General features: G+C 37.1%; 1 long non-coding RNA gene across 1 annotated transcript in view; it reads right to left on the reverse strand.

The window, feature by feature from the left end:
• LOC115306474 overlaps positions 1-18,940 on the reverse strand; it is a 196,228-nt gene that overhangs the window by 5,069 nt on the left and 172,219 nt on the right. The window contains exon 2 of the long non-coding RNA XR_003915340.1: positions 14,107-14,180. This is a non-coding gene — a long non-coding RNA (uncharacterized LOC115306474). The remainder of the gene's footprint in view (positions 1-14,106; positions 14,181-18,940) is intronic.

The raw sequence follows: 18,940 nt of genomic DNA on the forward strand, positions 1-18,940 counted from the left end.
TGTCTAGACATCTCATTCCTTCAGGGCTTGGGAAGGATCACAAAGAATTCTTCAATCACCTTTTAACCTCTTCCATGATCGATCCAGAAAAGTGAGCTACTAACCTGAAGTATTTTCAGTCTCCTCTGATAGAAGCTTAATATTTCCACAATGTTCTTCAAACTCCCACATGTCATGGGGAAGGGAAAGGTAGCTTTCCCTTTTCTTACAATTTTCCCCTTCTATTCTAGAAACTTCTCTAACCACTTTCTTCCGCAAGTGCCAAGACTTATTTTTTTGGTCTTTCTCTACCTCACTGCAGATCTATCAGAGCACTCCAGCTGGGAGGGATGAAATCTTAGTATGCTAATAGAGGTTTAAAGCATTTAGTAAATCCTTTTCTTTTCTGAATCACCTGGAATTTAGACAATTGTCTTGCAAGACATCCCTCCAAATCCTAATTTTCTTCTTCAACTCTAAAGAGCTATTTCTTTTTAACAGCTCTAATTATACCCCAACACTCACAGGCACACAAACAATAGTTGACCCATAGAAGAATACATAGCATAGTAAGATAAGAGACATAAGCAAACTAAATGTTTCAAGGGTATTATACCTATTACATGTGTATGCAGGTGTATGACCATTTCTCTATTCCTTTCAATATATTATGACCTCCACTAGATACTGGTTTTGTTTCACTAATTTATTCACTAATTTAAAAATACTTACTGAATACCTGCTATGGTCATGGCATTATCCTGATGCTAAATAAATAAGGACAAACAAGAAAGATGTGGTCCCTGGCCTCACTGGGGAAAGTGAGAGGAAGAAAGAAAATATAAAATAATGGGATATCTAATGTGAGGATGCTTCCTGTCTGAGATTAGAGGAAAAAAAGTTTTTGGTAAGAACACTGATAATCTCACAGAGCATGAAGGCGGGGCTAGAAAAGTGTCCGGATGATTAACTCAAGAGCTCACTCAGGTACCTCATCCTTTACAGAGATTCTTCATTATTTGCCATTTTTCTGCACGTTGTCCAGTCCTTTTTGCCTGGATTTCTTTAGCAATTCCAAAAGAGGTGAGAGTATCTCAGGTGTCAGATATCCGGGGTTGGTAAAGGGAGCATTCCTTACAAGAGATACATTTTTTTAAAACTGCCATAGCTTGCCACCTACCTAAGGCATCCTCTGAGTTGTATGACCAATTTATGCCTAAATGGATCAATTGGCAATAGTCTGAGATGACCAATATTGCCTTAAAATAACCAAGAGTCAAGCCTTGGGGCTAAGAAAGGTCCAGTTTGCCTTCAAAACTCAGTTCTTCTAGGTGATGTGAATAAAATCAGGGTTCTCTTATCAAAGAAAAATGGCTGTGTAATAAGCAGCTAGAAGAGTCTGCTATGTGAGTGACTGGTTTAGAAGGAGTGGGAGCTCTGAGAAATTTCTTTGAGATAAAATTGAACTAAGATGTGACTGATGACAAAAACACAACCATGCAGAAATCTGGGGCAAGACTATTCAAGGCAAAGTGAAGAGCGAGTCAAATACACCCAAGATGGGGAATAATTTGATGTGCTTGAGGTACATGAGAAAGACCCTATGACCGAGGTTCAGAAAATAGCGGGGAGAGTGGCAAGAAGAGAGGGCCAAGAAATGAACTCTAAAGCTGAGGAGCTCACAGGCCCCTGTACGGGGTGGTTCCATTTCTAGTCAAAAGTGGAAGTCATTTCAAGAGTTTAAGCCTGGGAAATTTTTAAGTCATCTTAAAATAGTCATTCTAGTTGCCATATAAGAATGAACTATACTGAAGAGTAAAAGCATTTAAGAAGCTAATCTAGTACAACAGGCAAGAAGTGGCAATAGCTAGTTCAGGAGTAGTATACTAGAGATGGTGAGAAAGAGTCAGATGCCAGGAGTAATGCTAGCATGACCTGTTAGTGAAGTACTCATCAAGAATAAGGAAAAGAAAGAAATCAAACAACATCTGAGTTTGAGGCCCAAGCAAATCAGTTGATATGTGTGGGGAATTCTCAAGAAAAACTGATCTGGTAGGGCTGGGGGAAATCCTGAGTTCTATTTTTGCACAAGTTGAGTTAGATATGCCAATTCCACGGGAGAAATATGAATGTAGAGTTGGATATATAAGCCTGGGTATCTGGACAGAGTTTTCAGCTGGAGACGTAATTTGGGTAATTAGAATATGGATTCAATTTTAATTTAGGGACCTGGATGAAATCACCCAGAAAAAGCGTGATGGAGAAGAGGGCTAAAACTTTAATCAAGGACATATTGAAATGTACGGTTTTATCACATGAGTGAAGTTTAGGAAAGTAGTTTAGAGAGGAGCTATGAATATGGAAGAAAAAAACCCAAGCTACTTTGGCATCTAAAAATCATAGAAGGGGGCTCAGTCGGTTAAGCGGCTGACTTCAGCTCAGGTTATGATCTCATGGTTTGTGGGTTTGAGCCCTGTGTCAGGCTCTGCACTGACAGCTCAGAGCCTGGAGTCTGCTTCAGATTCTGTCTCCCTCTCTCTCTCTGACCTTCCCCGACTCACACTCTGTCACTCTCTCTCAAAAATAAACAAACATTAAACAATTTCCTTAAAAAAATAAAAATCATAGAAGGAAGTGCTTTAAGACTGAGAAGTAGTCAATTTGTCAGTGCTACACAGTGGTGAAGACAGACTTTAGGATTGACCAATGACTTCAGCAAAATGGAGAATGGTGATGACCTTGAAAATGGCCTTTTACATAGTAAATTCTCTATAAAGAATTGATGGGTAATATACAAAATCAATGTACAGAAATCTGTTGCATTTTTATACACTATTAAGCAGCAGAAAGTGAAATGAAGAAATAAGTCCATTTACAGTTGCACTAAAACCAATAAAATATCTAGTAATAAACTTAACCAAAGAAGTGAAAGACTGGTACTGTGAAAACTATAAAACACTGATGAAAGAAATTCAAGAAAACACAAAGAAAAGGACAGATATTCCATACTCATGGGTTGCAGGAGGAAATGTTTTTAACATGTATATACTACCCAAAGTAATCTAGAGATTTAATGCACTCCCTATCAAAATTCCATTTTTCCCACATAACTAGAACAATCCTAAAACCTGTATGGAACCCGAATAGCCAAAGCAATATTGAAAGAAAAACAAAAGTGGAGGGAAGTATCACAATTCCAGATTTCAATTTACATTACAAAGTGGTAGTAATTAAGACAGTATGGCACTGGCATAAAAACAGACACATAGATCAATGAAATAGAAAAGAAAGCCCAGAAATAAAACTTCAGTTATATGACAACTAACCTTCAACATAGGAGGAATGAATACACAATGGGAGAAGATAGTCTCTTCAACAAATGGTGTTGGTAAAACTGGACAACTACCTGCAAAAGAATGAAGCTGGATCACTTCCTTTCACCATATATAAAAATAAACTCAGTGGATTAAAGATCTAAATTTGAGACCTGAAACCATAAAAGTGCTTGGAGAGATCACAGGCAATAACTTCTTGGACCTTGGGCGTAGCAACACTTTTCTAAATATGTTTCCTGAGGCAAAGAAAATCAAAGCAAAAATCAACTATGGGGACCTCATCAAAATGAAAGTCTCTGCACAGCAAAGGAAACTAATCAACAAAACTAAAGGCAACCTACTGAATGGGAGAAGAGGTTTGCAAATGACATATCTGATAAAAGGTTAATATCAAAAATATATAAAGAACTGATACAACTCGGCACCCAAAAAACAAATAATCTAATTAAAATGTGGGGAGAAGACATGAATAGACAGTTCTCCAAAGATGACATTCAGATGACTATCAGACACAGGAAAAGATGCTCAACATTACTCATCAGGAAATTGCAAATCAAAACTACCATGCCTGTCAGAATGTCTAAAATAAAAAAACACAAAAAACAACATGTGTCATTGGGGGTGGGGGGGGAGAGAATCCCTCCTGCACTGTTGGTGAAAATGCTTACTGGGGTAGCCACTGTGGAAAATGGTATCCGTAATCACCCTATTGGGCATTTACTACCAAAATACAAAAACACTAACTCAAAGAGACATGCACCCATCTCTTTACTGCCTCATTATTGACAACAGCCAAGACATGGAAACAGCCCACATGTCCAGCGATAGATGAATAAAGAAGGGGTATATGTACATAATAGAATATTACTCAGCCATAAAAAGAATGAAATCTTGCCATTTGCAGTGACATAGATAAAGCTAGAGGATAATGCTAAGCAAAATAATTCAGAGAAAAATAAATATCATATCATCTCACTCATATGTGGAATTTAAGAAATAAAGAAAAAAGGGGGGGGCAAACTGAAAAACAGACTCTTCTGTATAGAGAACTGGTGATTATCAGAGGAGAGGTGGGTGGGGGATGGGTGAAATAGGTGCTAGTGATTTAAAGGAACATTTATCATGATGAAAAACTAAGCAAAAATAAAATTAATTAAAAAACAATTATTGGGTTAAATGATACTCTGGTCTGCCTTATTTTCTTTAATTTTTAAAAAATTTATTGTTTATTTATTTTTGGGCGGGAGAGAAAGAGACAAGAGTGCGAGTTCGGGAGGGGAAGAGAGAAGGAGACAAGGAATCCAAAGCAGACTCCAGGTTCTGAGCTGTCAGCACAGAGTCCAACACAGGGCTTAAACTCATGAACTACAAGATCATGACTTGAGATGAAGTCAGATGCTTAACCAACTGAGCCACCCAGGGGTCCCTGGGTTGCCTTTTTTTCATCTCACTGTTGTCCCAAATTCCAATTGTGATTGAAGTCTACAATATAAACAGTTTATAATATAATACATTATTTTTACTTTAATGTTAGCTTAATGATGAGGTGTTCTTAAACAGCTGATTCAACATGCTGTTGGGAGTAATTCTCTTGGATTTCTGTACAGCTTACTAATAGAAGAACTGAATAGATTTTGTTCTGGACTGTTTTCTGGAGGACATTTATATAGGGAACAATTTTATATGTTGAAAATAGTGTCTCCCTCTGGAGCAAAAAGCTGGTTTACTCTTGTGTATAAATAAGTGTCTTCTTTTGGTGCAAAGGTCAGTCAGACTTGCTGTCCATTATAAATGATTTATCCCTAAACTCAAGATTCCTTTCCCATAATGTAACCCACTCAAGATGTGAGTAACATTAGCCCCTCTTCAAATCTTTCTACATAGATTGGGATGTGAGCTTCAATGCAGATACTTTAGTATCAGCTGATACCATGAAAATAAGTTACTTCTCTTTGACCAGAAGACTCAAGTCTTTTGTCAGCCAGCGACCATGCAATTGTGGCAGGCCAACTTGTTAGCTCACAAGTATGATAAAATTTCCAACCCTCTGCAGTACTTGATACATATGTATACCTCAGCAATCTAAGCTAAATGAAAACAATGATTTATTCTCAGAGTTTAATATTTAGCTCACAGTAAGTCTCCTGGGACATAAAGTGTTTGATCTATGACAACTATGCACTTCAAGCCTTAACAAAATGATTTTGACTGCTATTTCTACCAGGAAAAGAGCTGTTACTTGCAAACATTTAGTTAAATGAAGCATCTTTAACAGAGAGTGTATATCAGAATAGGATTTCTTAAGTTCTCCACAGAGTCTACCACATTTTGGAGTTTATATTCTACTTTTTCTCCTGAACTGGACACAGGAATTATGATGTCTTGTAAAGAATACATTAATTCCTATAAAGAAGCAAAAACAAAAGCACTGTCATTCTCTTGTAACAAATATTGCTTCAGTAATACATGATGATTTATTTCCGCCTTGCTCACAGACTCAGAATAATAAATTACAGAGCTAAAAGAGCAGGAGTTCTAACTCCTACTTTTGCAGATGAAGAAACAAAAATTCAGACATGCTAAGGAACTTGCTTTAGTTAGTTATAATACCAGGATTGAATCTGGACTTCCGATTGTTAGGTAATTTTTTTCCTCAACAATGATTTATATTGTTGCCTCTCTTCTGTTGCCTGTCAATCCCTTACTGCCAAGGATGAGGAAAGTTTTGAAAAAAATGTATACTGAAGAGGAGAATAATGTGTCAGGCAAAAGAAAGAGAAAAGGTGAGCTTCAGAGCTGAGGCTCTCCAGTCTTCTATGTTCAGCTATTACCAGCAAATTCTACTGAAAAACAAATGACCAAAATGGAATTTCATAATTTTGCCCACTCAAAAAAATCCTATTGTCTAGGAAAACAGAAAAATTGTGATGAACTAGTCATCAACAAATAGGTGATGCTGGGTACTGTTACCACCATCCCAAATCCATTTATTCCTTTAATTGGTTTCCTTGATGGGTCAATTGAGTGAATAAATCAAATTTGTCATTACTTAGCATAAAAGCTTAGAGCTTGATATGAACCCACATGTGCCCTCAATTTTTTTCCTGGACAACAGGTTTTTAGGCACATAGAGACACTGAGTAGAATTCTTCTGCACCTAGAGACACCACAAGGCTTTTTACTAGACTATGCATCAATTTAGATTGCGTCATTTGTCTATTTTTAATTGTTCCTTCAGAGAAGGTACAAATTTGATTTTTACATTTATTCTTAAGCACAATAACAATCTTCTGTCTATCTAAAGTTCTAGAGTTGATTGTAATTCTTCTCATGAAACCACTCAGAATTGCATGAGGAAACTTCCCTATCATTTATTCCTGTTACAGGTACTCTTGTTTATGACTCTGTGGAGTCAGCTTGACTCCAAGAATGATTGATTTCCATCAGTCATGAGAATTTTGTTTCAAATGAACTCCAATGAGCTTCTGATTCTACTTTTACTTTAGGGCTGTAAAGCTACACTACCTTATTAGCTACAGAAATAATATGATCCATCCAGTTCTTGATATTTGGCTAGAAACTTGGAAGTTCATCCACTGCCAGTTAACCAGTGAGAACTATTTTTACTGACATTGGTCATTTCTATGTTTAAATGAGAAGAAATAGTGTGGAGAGTCTGAGCACAGCAGTTAACAGCTCTTACGACAGAGCCATTTTTCCTTAAGTTAGCATCAACATTATATCCTATTGCTTGTTAAGATCTCTTCTGGTCTAAGTCTTTTAAATGTACTTGAATTGTATAGTTAGGAAACCAGTGGCAAACAGAAAAATTTTTTATTTAAACCAACATATACATGGACTCATCCTGATCTGTATGAACAACTAATCTTTTTTTAAAAAGTGTGTGGAACTGTCATGTTTCATCTCATAGAGATTGAGTATATTAACATGCTTATTCCTAAACTTGCCAATAGATGACACTTATTACTTAATAAGTGGGATTCAATTTCACAGCACAGCTAAATTTAGATGCAGTTTCATCACTCATGAAGAGACAAACAAACCAAAATGAATTTCTCATGAAGAATTAGCCAAGTTAAAGTGAGTCTCTGTATGATCACCATACATTATCCTGGCAACTTCAGAGCTGCAAACAAAAGCAGTGTTCTCTGTCTTGTGATTGCTGTGTACTTGATTCAAAGACTTGCTCCTTCTGTCTTGCTGGCCTGGTGACATCTTTGCTTTTGTGATGCATTCTGATGCCTCAGTCATGCCATTCTATCATTTCTTCATTAATAAATACAAGTGATAATACTTAATATTGTTCCTTTGTTTTTTTCTAAGAAAATCTTGGCCAGTTGCTTCCATTTTTATACCCTTACTCCCTTTGCAGTTGCTGTGATTCACTCATGGGTTTTATGTCATGATAGTACTAATAAACAACGCTGTCTACAGGGTTACCACTAAGTGACAGCTGTACATATATATTCATATTTTTTTAAGTTTATTTATTTTTGAGAGAGAGACAGAGAGACAGAGCATGAGCAGGGGAGGAGCACAGAGAGAGGGAGATACAAAATCCGAAGCAGGCTCCAGGCTCTGAGCCACCAGCACAGAGCCCAATGTGGGGCTCAAACTCACTAACTGGGAGATCTTGACCTGAGCTGAAGTCAAATGATTAATCAACTGAGCCACCCAGGCACCCCGCATATTCGTATTTTAAACTCTCTTGATATTATAGACTTTTGTTAGAGTGGAGTAAAAAAGAGTTAATCTCTACTGCATTTTTAAATTAGGGTTAATCATATTTCTGAACTATCAAAAGATGGATAATATTTGGACTTAGTCAAAACATTATTATTCACTTATGGAAAATTATGTAAGTGCTTCTTTCAAAATTAAATCATCAAAGGAATTCACTAAAATGGGAGTGAGGAAGTTACCTTAGCCAACCTATTTACAATTTAGTAGCCTCTTTTAATAAATCATAACTGCTCTAGAGAGTTCACTTTTAAAATTAGCTTAAATTAGGGGTGCCTGGGTGGCCCAGTCGGTTAAGCCTCAGTTAAGCCTTGTGTTTGAGCCCCGCATCAGGCTCTGTGCTGACAGCTCAGAGCCTGGAGCCTGCTTCCAGTTCTGTGTCTCCTTCTCTCTCTGCCCCTCCCCCTCTCATGCTCTGTCTCTCTCTGTATTAAAAATAAATAAAACATTACAAAAATTTTTTTAAAGTAAAAATAAAATTAGCTTAAATTATTTGCCAATAAATTCAAAGACAATTCAAATTCACCTGTTTTATTTACATGTATCTATGATCATTAACTTTTCTCAACATTGAAGCAAATTATTAAAAGCTGTGTTGTATACTTTGCAAATACTTGCAGGCATTCTTAATCTATTACCTACTCTGCTGTAATTGGCTTTTTTTTGCAAGTCTTACCTAACAGTCTGCCACAAATGCTGTTGCCATAAAACTGATTTTCTTAAATTACAGGTCCTGTATCATTATCCTGTTGGGAGACACTGATTGAGTCCAATTTTCTCTTAGATGAAGGACAACTTATTTAGACCCTAAAACCATCCATAATTTGAATCTAACCTCTTTTTCAAACCTTACCCCCTTTTACATTCTTTCACAGAATCTAACAGTCTACAGAACTAAACTTTAAGCTGTTTAGTTATTTTTTGGTCAAAAACATATTTAGACATTTTAACTAGAGTTTACTTACTTAGTAACTTTTAAATTCTTTGATTATGCTGTACACTCAGGATAAGCTGTCATGCGCTCCTTTTTCAACTGATACACACACACACACACACACACACAAATATATGAACAAATAAATATATTTATTTCTGACTGAGTTAACAGAGGTATATATATACATATATATGTAGAAACAAATATATATAGAAACAAGTATGTATGTATTTATTTATTTATTTCTGACTGAGGTAACACTAACTATAGCAATGCTACCAGACATAGCATGGCATGTTTTCTAATGTGCAGAATGTCATCTAGCATGGTCGCTTTTTCTTTTCTGAAAACTGTGATGGGGCTATCATACTTGGAATTATCTTCAGTTTTCAAGTAAAGAAACTGAAGGTCAGAAAGTTATCACTTGCTTGATATAACTTGTGGCAGTGTCAGAAATAGAATCTACATCTTTGATATTAATCCAATGGGTGATTTTTATTCAGAGCAGCAAACTGCCTCAGTATCATGTTATCATATGAACACTGTTCAGTGCCATCATTATTATTATTACATAAAAAGGAATACAGGCCAGGAATCAAAGTAGAATAATAGTTATTAAATACTAAATATTACTAAATCACTATTAATTATATAGTTAAATATATACTAATAATAGCTTTACAGAATACCAAAGCAGATGTGAAAACTGAGACTTAAAATGTCAGTCAGTTCTTTTGAAACCTGCAACAGTATTATATACACCATTTAAACATGACATGAAACTGAAAATGTATTTTGTTTTGATCATTCAGAAAACAGGATTTTTAGGTCATATCACTTAAACTTACGATCATAGGAGCTTAAGATATAGAAACAAATATTAAACAACCAAAACCAGAAATGGGTGTAAACTTTAGAATTGCACAGTAAATAGATGGGAACTTGATGACTTTTAAGTATCTGTTGCTCCCAAGTAGCAGAACTTAATTACTTCAAATAGTTGAAATAGAAAGCCTATTAGTGTATATGGGGTTAAACTGGGTTGAAATCCTTGCCCTACTCCTTACTGGAATGAGATATGAAGCAAGTTAGTAAACCTCTGTTTTTCAGGGTTTTTTTTTTTTGTTTACTTATTTATTTTGAGAGAGTGAGAAAGAGAGAGTGAGCGAGCGCGTGTGTGTGCACACAATAGGGGCAGAGGGGAGACAGAGGGACAGAGAGAGAATCCCAAGCAGGCTCTGTACCTTTAGCATGGAGCCCAATGTGGGGCTTGAACTCATAAACTGTGAGATCATGACCCGAGACTAAGTCAGATGCTAAACTGACTGAGCCGCCCAGGCGCCGCCTGTTGCTCAGTTTCTTTATCGACAGAATCAAGATAATGAGAGCATCTACCTAATTGGCTTGTTCTGAGGAGTGGAGGAGGTAATTCATTTTATACAATCAAAATAGTTTTTTGTGATTAAATAGGATCATTCTGGACTCTCAACAGTGGCTAGTTCAATAATGTCAGCCTTCAGTATCATTATGTTCATAATTGAAAATAGTAGTAAGGAGCATATGAAATTGACCCTTGTAAAATTTAAAGAGGAAACATATACCCAAAGATTATACATTTTCCAACAGTGGTTTCAAGGTTAAAAAATAAAAGAACTAAATGAGGTCTAGCTGGAAATGCTAGACAAATCTAACGTATGGCTAAAATGGAGACACTCTGAGGTAGTTAGTGAGCCATGGTGATTATTAAAAAGTGAATTTAGGATTTATCAAGAATTATATTCTGTTCTACCACAGTGTGTGGTTATGCCTGGATAACAGCTTTGTATTTTTAATATGTTGGTTTATTTGTGTAAATTAAATCTACTGGACGTATCTAAGTATAAAAAATCATAACTGAAACATAAAAAAAACATGAAAATAATTAGTCTTAGCTTTTAGTTTGTTTTGAAATAAATCACTTTAAAAATAAATGGCAAAATGTCACAGCAAAGACACAGGGGGGCTCAATTTCTAACTGGTTAGCTCAAATCAAGTCATCAAATCATTGTGTTTATGAATTATCTTAAAATGCAAGCATGACTTCTTATAAAGAAACTCTATGAAGACAAATAATACCTTTAAATATAAATTGTCACATATCGATAAAATGAAGTGTTGTTTCGCAGAAATACTTTCGATTTTTGGACCTGTGGCTGTGTTTTTCATTTCACCCTCTAGTGGCCTTAAGCCAATACTGCATTATCTCTTTCAGGTCACCAGAGCCTCTCTGTCTGGTTAACATCTGTTTCACAGAACAAGATTCAATGATTTAGTCATACGTCCAAATTCATGGAGAACAGGATTTTTGGTCATAGAAAGAAAATGGATTTACTTTATTGTCTTAATGCTATTAATAGATTAAGGAATTAAGCTATGAGTTGTGCTACCCACTTATTCTTTTCTGATTAATGCATTTTTGTTGCAAATGTCATACCTCCAAAATGCACTCTCAAGATGCCTGGGGAGGGAAAAAGTAATTTACATTCTTCTGAATGTTCACCTTTAAATCTGTTTTATTTTTTTACATGTTTTTCTTTACATCAATTTTATTTTTAGTTTTTTTGATGTTTATTTATTTTTGAGAAAAAAAGAGAAAGAGAGTGAGTGGGGGAGAGTCCGAGAGAAGGAGAGAGACACAGAATTCAAAGCAGGCTCCAGGCTCAGAGCTGTCAGCACAGAGCCTGACATAGGGCTCAAACTCACAAATCTCGAGATGAAAACCTGAGCCAAAGTCAGATGCTTAACCAACTGAGCCACCTAGGCCCTGCAACTTTAAATCAAGTTTAAAATTATAAGAATGTGGTAAAAGATGATCAACTTGATAAAAAGAAAAATTTACACATCTTACTTGAAAGTCTGAAATAGATTTCCATTTTCCTCACAGCAGCTAACAAATGAAAAAAACATCCAACTTTTTAAAGTTCAATCATTTATGTTGATATGATACTGTTTTGGGGGTTTTCCCTACCATAATGTGAAGAAAGCAAATGTGAAATAGTCTTATTACTAGAATTATGCCAATTCCCAACAACAGCAGAGAGTACACATACAACATGATTATTTGCAAACGACCATCCAAATAACTTGTCATTAAGACCCATTAAGGAGAAAATCAGGCTGCAGAGATTTTTTTATTTTGCAAATGACTCTGTTTTTCCAATAATTTTAAAAGGGAATTCAGAATTCAAATTTTATTACTGAGTAGAATCATTGATAACGTTTTTCAGATAAGCCAAAATGCAAACCAGAGCTTGTGGTCTGCAGTTTTTTTTGACACGAGACACATTATAAGAAAGGGCAAGACTTGTGCCCTAGATTTGCCTTACATCAGTTGTTACAGGTTCATTTTTAATGATGCCCATTTTTACTCTCAAATGCACCCCGGCTTAAGATAATGAATTATATTGTTCTTTTTGCTCTAAGACACTAACAGGTCCAAAGAATAAGCCATCAACAACAGCATGTCACACTAAAATCTCCTACCCGTTATTAGAAGTTGCCCTGTGCCAGTCAGTGTCATCAACTGCAAGCTATAAAAACTCTTGGTGGAAAACATACAGGGAAAAGAGGAATTTCTTGGAGGAGATGAAGTGACAACGAAGAGCCTGGAACCAGTGCACAGGGAGTAAGTAGCACAAATCCTGAAGGCTAAGTCACAGAAACTAAGGAATCTTTTTGCTAGGGTGCCACAAAGTGGACTATTTGCCTCTATTTCATGGTTTGTGGCAATTCTGCTAAGATTTCAGTTCCAAGATCAGGGAATGTGATTCATCTTCAGTCGTATGTCCCTCCCAAGGCCGGGGAAGGTCAGGGCGCTTTCATTGTTAATTCTGCCATGTCCACTACAATCAGGAAAGCAAAACTGGAGGGACTAAAACGAAAGGATGCCAGGCAGCCAAACCACAAATGTCCACCATGTACTGCTGTTGGGTCCTAGTAAGAAATCAGCTCAGAGGATGGTTCAACAGTGAGAAATCCTCTTGTAGATTCATACTGAAGACTCAAAGATATTTATATAATTTTTTTAGCAACTGTTTTAAGTTTCTTTTTTTAAGTTTCTTTATTTATTTTCAGAGAGAGAGAGAAAGAGAGAGAGAGAGACAGAGAGCCCACATGTGTATGCATGGGGGAGGGGCAAAGAGAAAGGTAGAAAAAGAATCCCAAGCTGGCTCAGCACCTTCAGCACAGAACCCGACGCAGAGTTCAAACTCACAAACCATGAGATCATGACCTGAGCCCAAGTCAGACGCTTAACCGACTGAGCCACCCAGATGCCCTTGTTTTAAAATTCTGTATCAGTTTGCTTTTGCAAATGTTCTCAGGTCAAAGCAAAGGAAGGGGCCTGTAATGAACAACTGCTATTTTCAAATAAGCAAGTTCATCACTTTTCAATTGATCCAGATCCTAAGTTTACAGTTTGATTTATAGATGCAGCAACTCAGGAACCAAATGAAAATATTAATATAATGTTTGGGATCCATACTTCTCAATTTGGCGTTTAATGCCCTCCACAACCAAGTCCAATCTTATTTTCACTGCTCTATCACACACATTCAATATCCTGGGAAATATCTCTCTTTCCACTTCTAAACATGGGCAGCATTTGCTTGATCCTTTGTCTTTGTGGATTGCCTTATCATATTCGGCTGTGAAATAGCCTTCAAAGGCCAGCTCAACTTCTACTTACTGTGAACAATTTAAACTTAGGATCTCAGGTCAGAGATGGCTATCTCATAACTGCCTGGCAACTGCAGTGTCTTGTGTAAATCACATTTCATGTAAATTACATTTGAACAGCATACAGTTCTTAAGGGCCAGAAATTATGTCTCATTTTTTATATCCATGTCAATGTGGTATGACATGTTGACTGAATACCAGTCCTGGATTCAGGTAGCCATAATCAACATCTACAGATAAACTGAAATAACTGCCGCACTGTTTTTAAATATATATATTCACAATTACTTTCCTACCACGTCTGGTATAGTTGAGAAAGTCTCCATATCTTTTAAATAACATTGGGATCTTAGCCAGTTAGGCCAATGAGCTCATACCTGTTTACAGATTCAGAATGAGGACAGTCCTCTTGCATGACTCCAGTTGATGTAATTCAGTGTCCTTTTATGACCTGAAAACCAGAGTGATGATAATTTAAAAAATGACTCGTCCTATAACTCCATGCATTTGAATCATTCAATTAATTTCAATGTTTGTATCAAACATAATGCAAAAGAACACTTTCCTTTAGCTCCTTTATATCAGATAAGCTCTGTATACTGATCCTAAATTTTCTGCAACATAGAGTTGCTGACAAATCATCAAACATTTGGCTGGTTTTATATAAATCTTTGAAAGAGCTTGGAAAAAATCCAAAAGCAACATACAAATCTCTTATTAAAAACAGCTATTGCTGCTTAAAGTTTACTCACATCGCTACAGTTATGGTATCATCAAATGCTAGGATTTTTTACTAAAAATATGTACTATAAACAGTAATTGCAGATTCCTTTCTATCACCTGTAACTAAGTTGTCTAGTGCAGCAAAAACTATTTTATTCTACATATACACACATAGTTCAATGATTTAATTAACCTGGCTTTTAGAATGGAAGGATGGATGGATGGGTAGGTAGGTAGGTAGGTAGATAGATAATAGATGTCACAAACTATCTTCTGCTCTCAATTGATGATTCTTAACTTTTACGGTATTACAGTAGTAACTTTAAAATGACATTGAGGGGGCACCTGAGTGGCTCAGTGGGTCAGGCATCTGACTTCAGCTCAGGTCATGATTTCGCAATTCATGGGTTTGGGTCCCATGTCAGGATCTGTGCTGACAGCTCAGAGCCTGGAGCCTGCTTTGGATTCTGTCTTCCTCTCTTCTCTCTCTCTCTCTCTCTCTCTGCTCCTCCCTCGCTCATGCGCTCTCAAAAATAAACATTAAAAAATTTAAAAAATAAAATGAAATTGTTCAGTCAAAATTTTGAAGTCTATAGTTTTTCTGTATAAATTAAAATCTACAGATTCTTTGAAGCTGTATATGCTTATCTGAATATCCAGCCTAACCACTCAGTTCATATGAGTGTAGTTCCTCGTGACCAACACATACACAACAAACTGCTTAAAGCTGTGGCATCGTCAGGTCAGAAGTGTATCCAATTCTCTAAATTTAAGTGACAATGCAGTTACTGGAAAGCACAGTATTCATTTAATCTTCTATAAAGGCAAACATATATCCCATGAAAGTTTGAGGCACCATGATGTGCAGACCTGTGGGCAGGATCACACTGTAATTACCCACTATTTATTTAGTATAACTATCAATATGCCGTATTGTAGAAAGTTGCTACATTCACCTAAGTGTTATACGCTATGTTTATTTTATGTTCTTGATCAACAACTTGTCAAATATAATGTCTTGCTTCTAAAAGAAAATGCCTAATACCAAAAATAAATATGACTCTTCAAAAATGATGGTAGCCTTCCTAACCCAACCAAAGGGTGCCCAAGGGCATTTCTTCTCCTTTCATAAAATCTCCCTGCACACATCTCTAGGTCCAAGCCTTGGTGTCCAGCTTTTTCACTGGGGTTTCATTATAGACATGACTGACAGAATGGCTGCCCGTGTGAATGAACTCAGTCTTCACAGCTCTCTCTTCCTTAGGGGTCAGGCTGATACGTGTGGCTCAACGCCTCAATGCTCTAACCACAGCGTTGTCTCTCCAGCCTGAATAGACACCATTCTGAGTCATCTTCTCACCTTCATTGATGCAGGGTCTACCACAAGTCACCTGGTTGGCATAAATTATCAAGTCTACCATGAAAACGAAACATTTCTATCATTCAGAAAATTCCAAGGACTTGAGCCTACCTCTCAGGAATGAAGGACTAAAGCCAATCAAATTCTCACTGTACCTGACCCTAGCCCAAATCACAATTCTCTCTTGCCTGACTACTCCAGTAGTTCCCTAACTGGTATTCCTCTTCCCCTTTTCTTTTCTTACAGCCCATTTCTCCACATATCAGGTAAAGTGTTCCTCTTAAAACTCTGGCTGAATCATATAATTCCTCCACCCAACACCTCCCAGTGGCTGCTCAAATTACTTAGAGTACAATCTAAAGATTTACCAAGGCAAATGTGGTCCTGTATGACCTGGTCCACAGCCACCTCGCTGAACTCATCTCCCATCAATCTTCTACTCCCTCATTCTTTTGTGGCCATGACAGTTTTCTAGCTTCTCACACTTACCAAACACAGAAAAGAACTTCGCAATTATTCTCATGTGCTTTCCCTCACCTCACCTTTGGCATATTTCTCACCGTTGGTATAACTGCACTTATTTGAATATTGTTAGAAAAATTCCACTGAGTAATCGATGGTCTGAATACCACAGTCATCAGCCAAAATTACCAAGTATAAGCAATTAAACATATTTAAAGCTTTAGACTCACCATATTTTAATAGGAAATGCTGGTTTCAAAAGTGAGACATAGATTATTTTTTACGTGACAGTAGTGTATCTGTCAAATTAACAAAAACAATCTGAAAACATTTTCCACCAATTAATAAATGTTTATTAACTAAGAGCTCATTTACCGACTAAAATAATACATTACTATATATAGTAATATATAACTATATACTATATATAATATCGTAATATATTACTATATATAGTAATTTATCTTTTTTTATGTTTTTTAATGTTTTATTTACTTTTGAGAGAGAGAGAGAGAGACAGCATGAGCAGGGGAGGAGCAGAGAGAGAGGGAGACACAAAATCCAAAGACAGGCTCCAGGCTCTGAGCTGTCAGCACAGAGCTCGATGCGCGGCTTAAACCCACAAACCGTGAGATCATGACCTGAGCCGAAATCGGACGCTTACCTGAATGAGCCACCCAGGCGCCCCAGTAATTTATCTTTTAAATAGAGGTTAATGTTCTAGTTTCATGAGAAGAAAACATGAAACACTGAAAATGGGGATTGACAACCTACATCTTCAAAGGCATAGGTCGCAATGATTTTCAGTGTTGTACACTGTAAAGCTTCTGTCACAACTACTCAACTCTCCCATTGTACCTCAAAGGAGCTATATACAACATGTTAATATATAGATGTGACTGTGACCCAAACAACCTTGTTTATCAAAAGGGCAGTGGGTGAGACATGGTCTGTGAGTCACAGGTGAACCAGAAAGGATATTATGGTAACTGATTATTTGTGTCAAGCAGAATTCTAATGCAGAGCTAAAAAGAAAACAGAGCCAACTACCCAAATCAACTGGATGCTGAAGGTTCAGGATTTCAATCAAACAGTCTCACTGTCCTCCTGATACAATTTATGATAAATAAAAGTTATCAGTTTGAAAAATGTAAATTTCTTTTTCAGACTTCCATCTCCAGGAAGATAGAGTCGTTGTGTTTTTTAATATATTTTTCCATATTCCTCCCACTAATTGAAACTAAAGCTCCTAGACGTTATATGTAAAACAAAAATAAAAAGACTCCAACAGAGAGAGAAGGCAGGCCAGCTTGAGCTCTTGTGCCCAGAAAACCAAGTATGATGTTCAAGTGTGGGTTTTCTTTTTGTCTCATGTATCCCAGACTGGATGCTGGGAGAGTGGCAACCTGGAAATACAAATGGGGCAGACAAAAATAACTCCAACAAAAGCCTGTTCTCGCTAGCTAAATGACTAGAGAATGGGCAGCTTAGCCAGAGAGAAACATTTTAAGCAATAAATAACTGCTCTTTGCCAGCCAAACACCAGAGCAAAGAACTGTGGCTTCAACTCTCCCACATCAGCAAAGGAGAAAGACAGTTGGTCTCTTGGGGAGCCTCGGTGGCTCCGGTAAGTGGCTGACTTTGGCTTGGGCCATGATCTCAAGCTCAAGCTCCTTGTCCTGCTCTGAACTGAAAGCCCGAGTGCTTGTGTGCTTGCTCAAGCTCTCCCTCTCAAAAATAAATGAATAAACATTAAAAAAAAAAAAGTTTTGTCTCTAGGTTGTAACAAGATTTCCCAACGTTGCCGGAGAAGAGCAGGCTTTGAGCTGGACTTTGATCCCCACTGGCCAGTAAAGAGCACATTGTTTCCACATTGTCTGTGGAGACCACGTGGGGAGCGTATCTTTCACTACCAGGTCACACTTTCTGCCCTGAGGTCCCTGGGCACCAGGACTCCTATGCCCCCACTCCAGTAGAAGGGCAGCAACCCTCGATCTCCATGCCAGGGTGCTAACTATCAGCAGAGGCCTAGAATGGGGCTAGAACTCGACCCTACCCTGGGAAAGAAAGCCCCTCCCGGGTCCCATGCACGCTGAACGGAAAGGTGGATTTCTCACCCTTCCTGGTAGTAATAAAGTGTCTCTCACTTCCTTCTGATGCAGCAGTATCAGGCAAAGCCAAATGAAAAAGTTTTCTGTGAAATCCAGAGTCTCATAACTTAATGCTTGCAATACTGTATCATACAGAAATATGAAGACCATAGTTTGATTATAAAAAGGCAAAAATATAAACACTGAGATGATAGAGAATTATGTGACAGAAAGTTTAAACCAGAGGTTTTAAGAAGGATTCAACAAACATTATAAACATCTTTGAAACAAACAAAAAGCAAGTTTCCGAAAAGAAACAGTCTCAGCAAAGAAACAGAAGGAAAAAGAAGAACCAAATGGCAACTGTAGGAATGAAGAACGCAAGCAGTTTCTGTAATTAAAAAGCCAGCGGACAGACTCCACAGCAGAATAAAGAGGACAGAGGAAAGAATCAGGGAATTGTGAAAGAGAAGAAAAGAAATCACCCATTGGAACAAGAGGAAAAATAGACTTAAAAAAATTAACAGAGCCTCGGGGGCAGATATTAACACAAGATCTCCACTCCTGTCACTCCAG

This window comes from Suricata suricatta, chromosome 2, assembly GCF_006229205.1.
Source record: "Suricata suricatta isolate VVHF042 chromosome 2, meerkat_22Aug2017_6uvM2_HiC, whole genome shotgun sequence".
NCBI lineage: Eukaryota > Metazoa > Chordata > Mammalia > Carnivora > Herpestidae > Suricata > Suricata suricatta.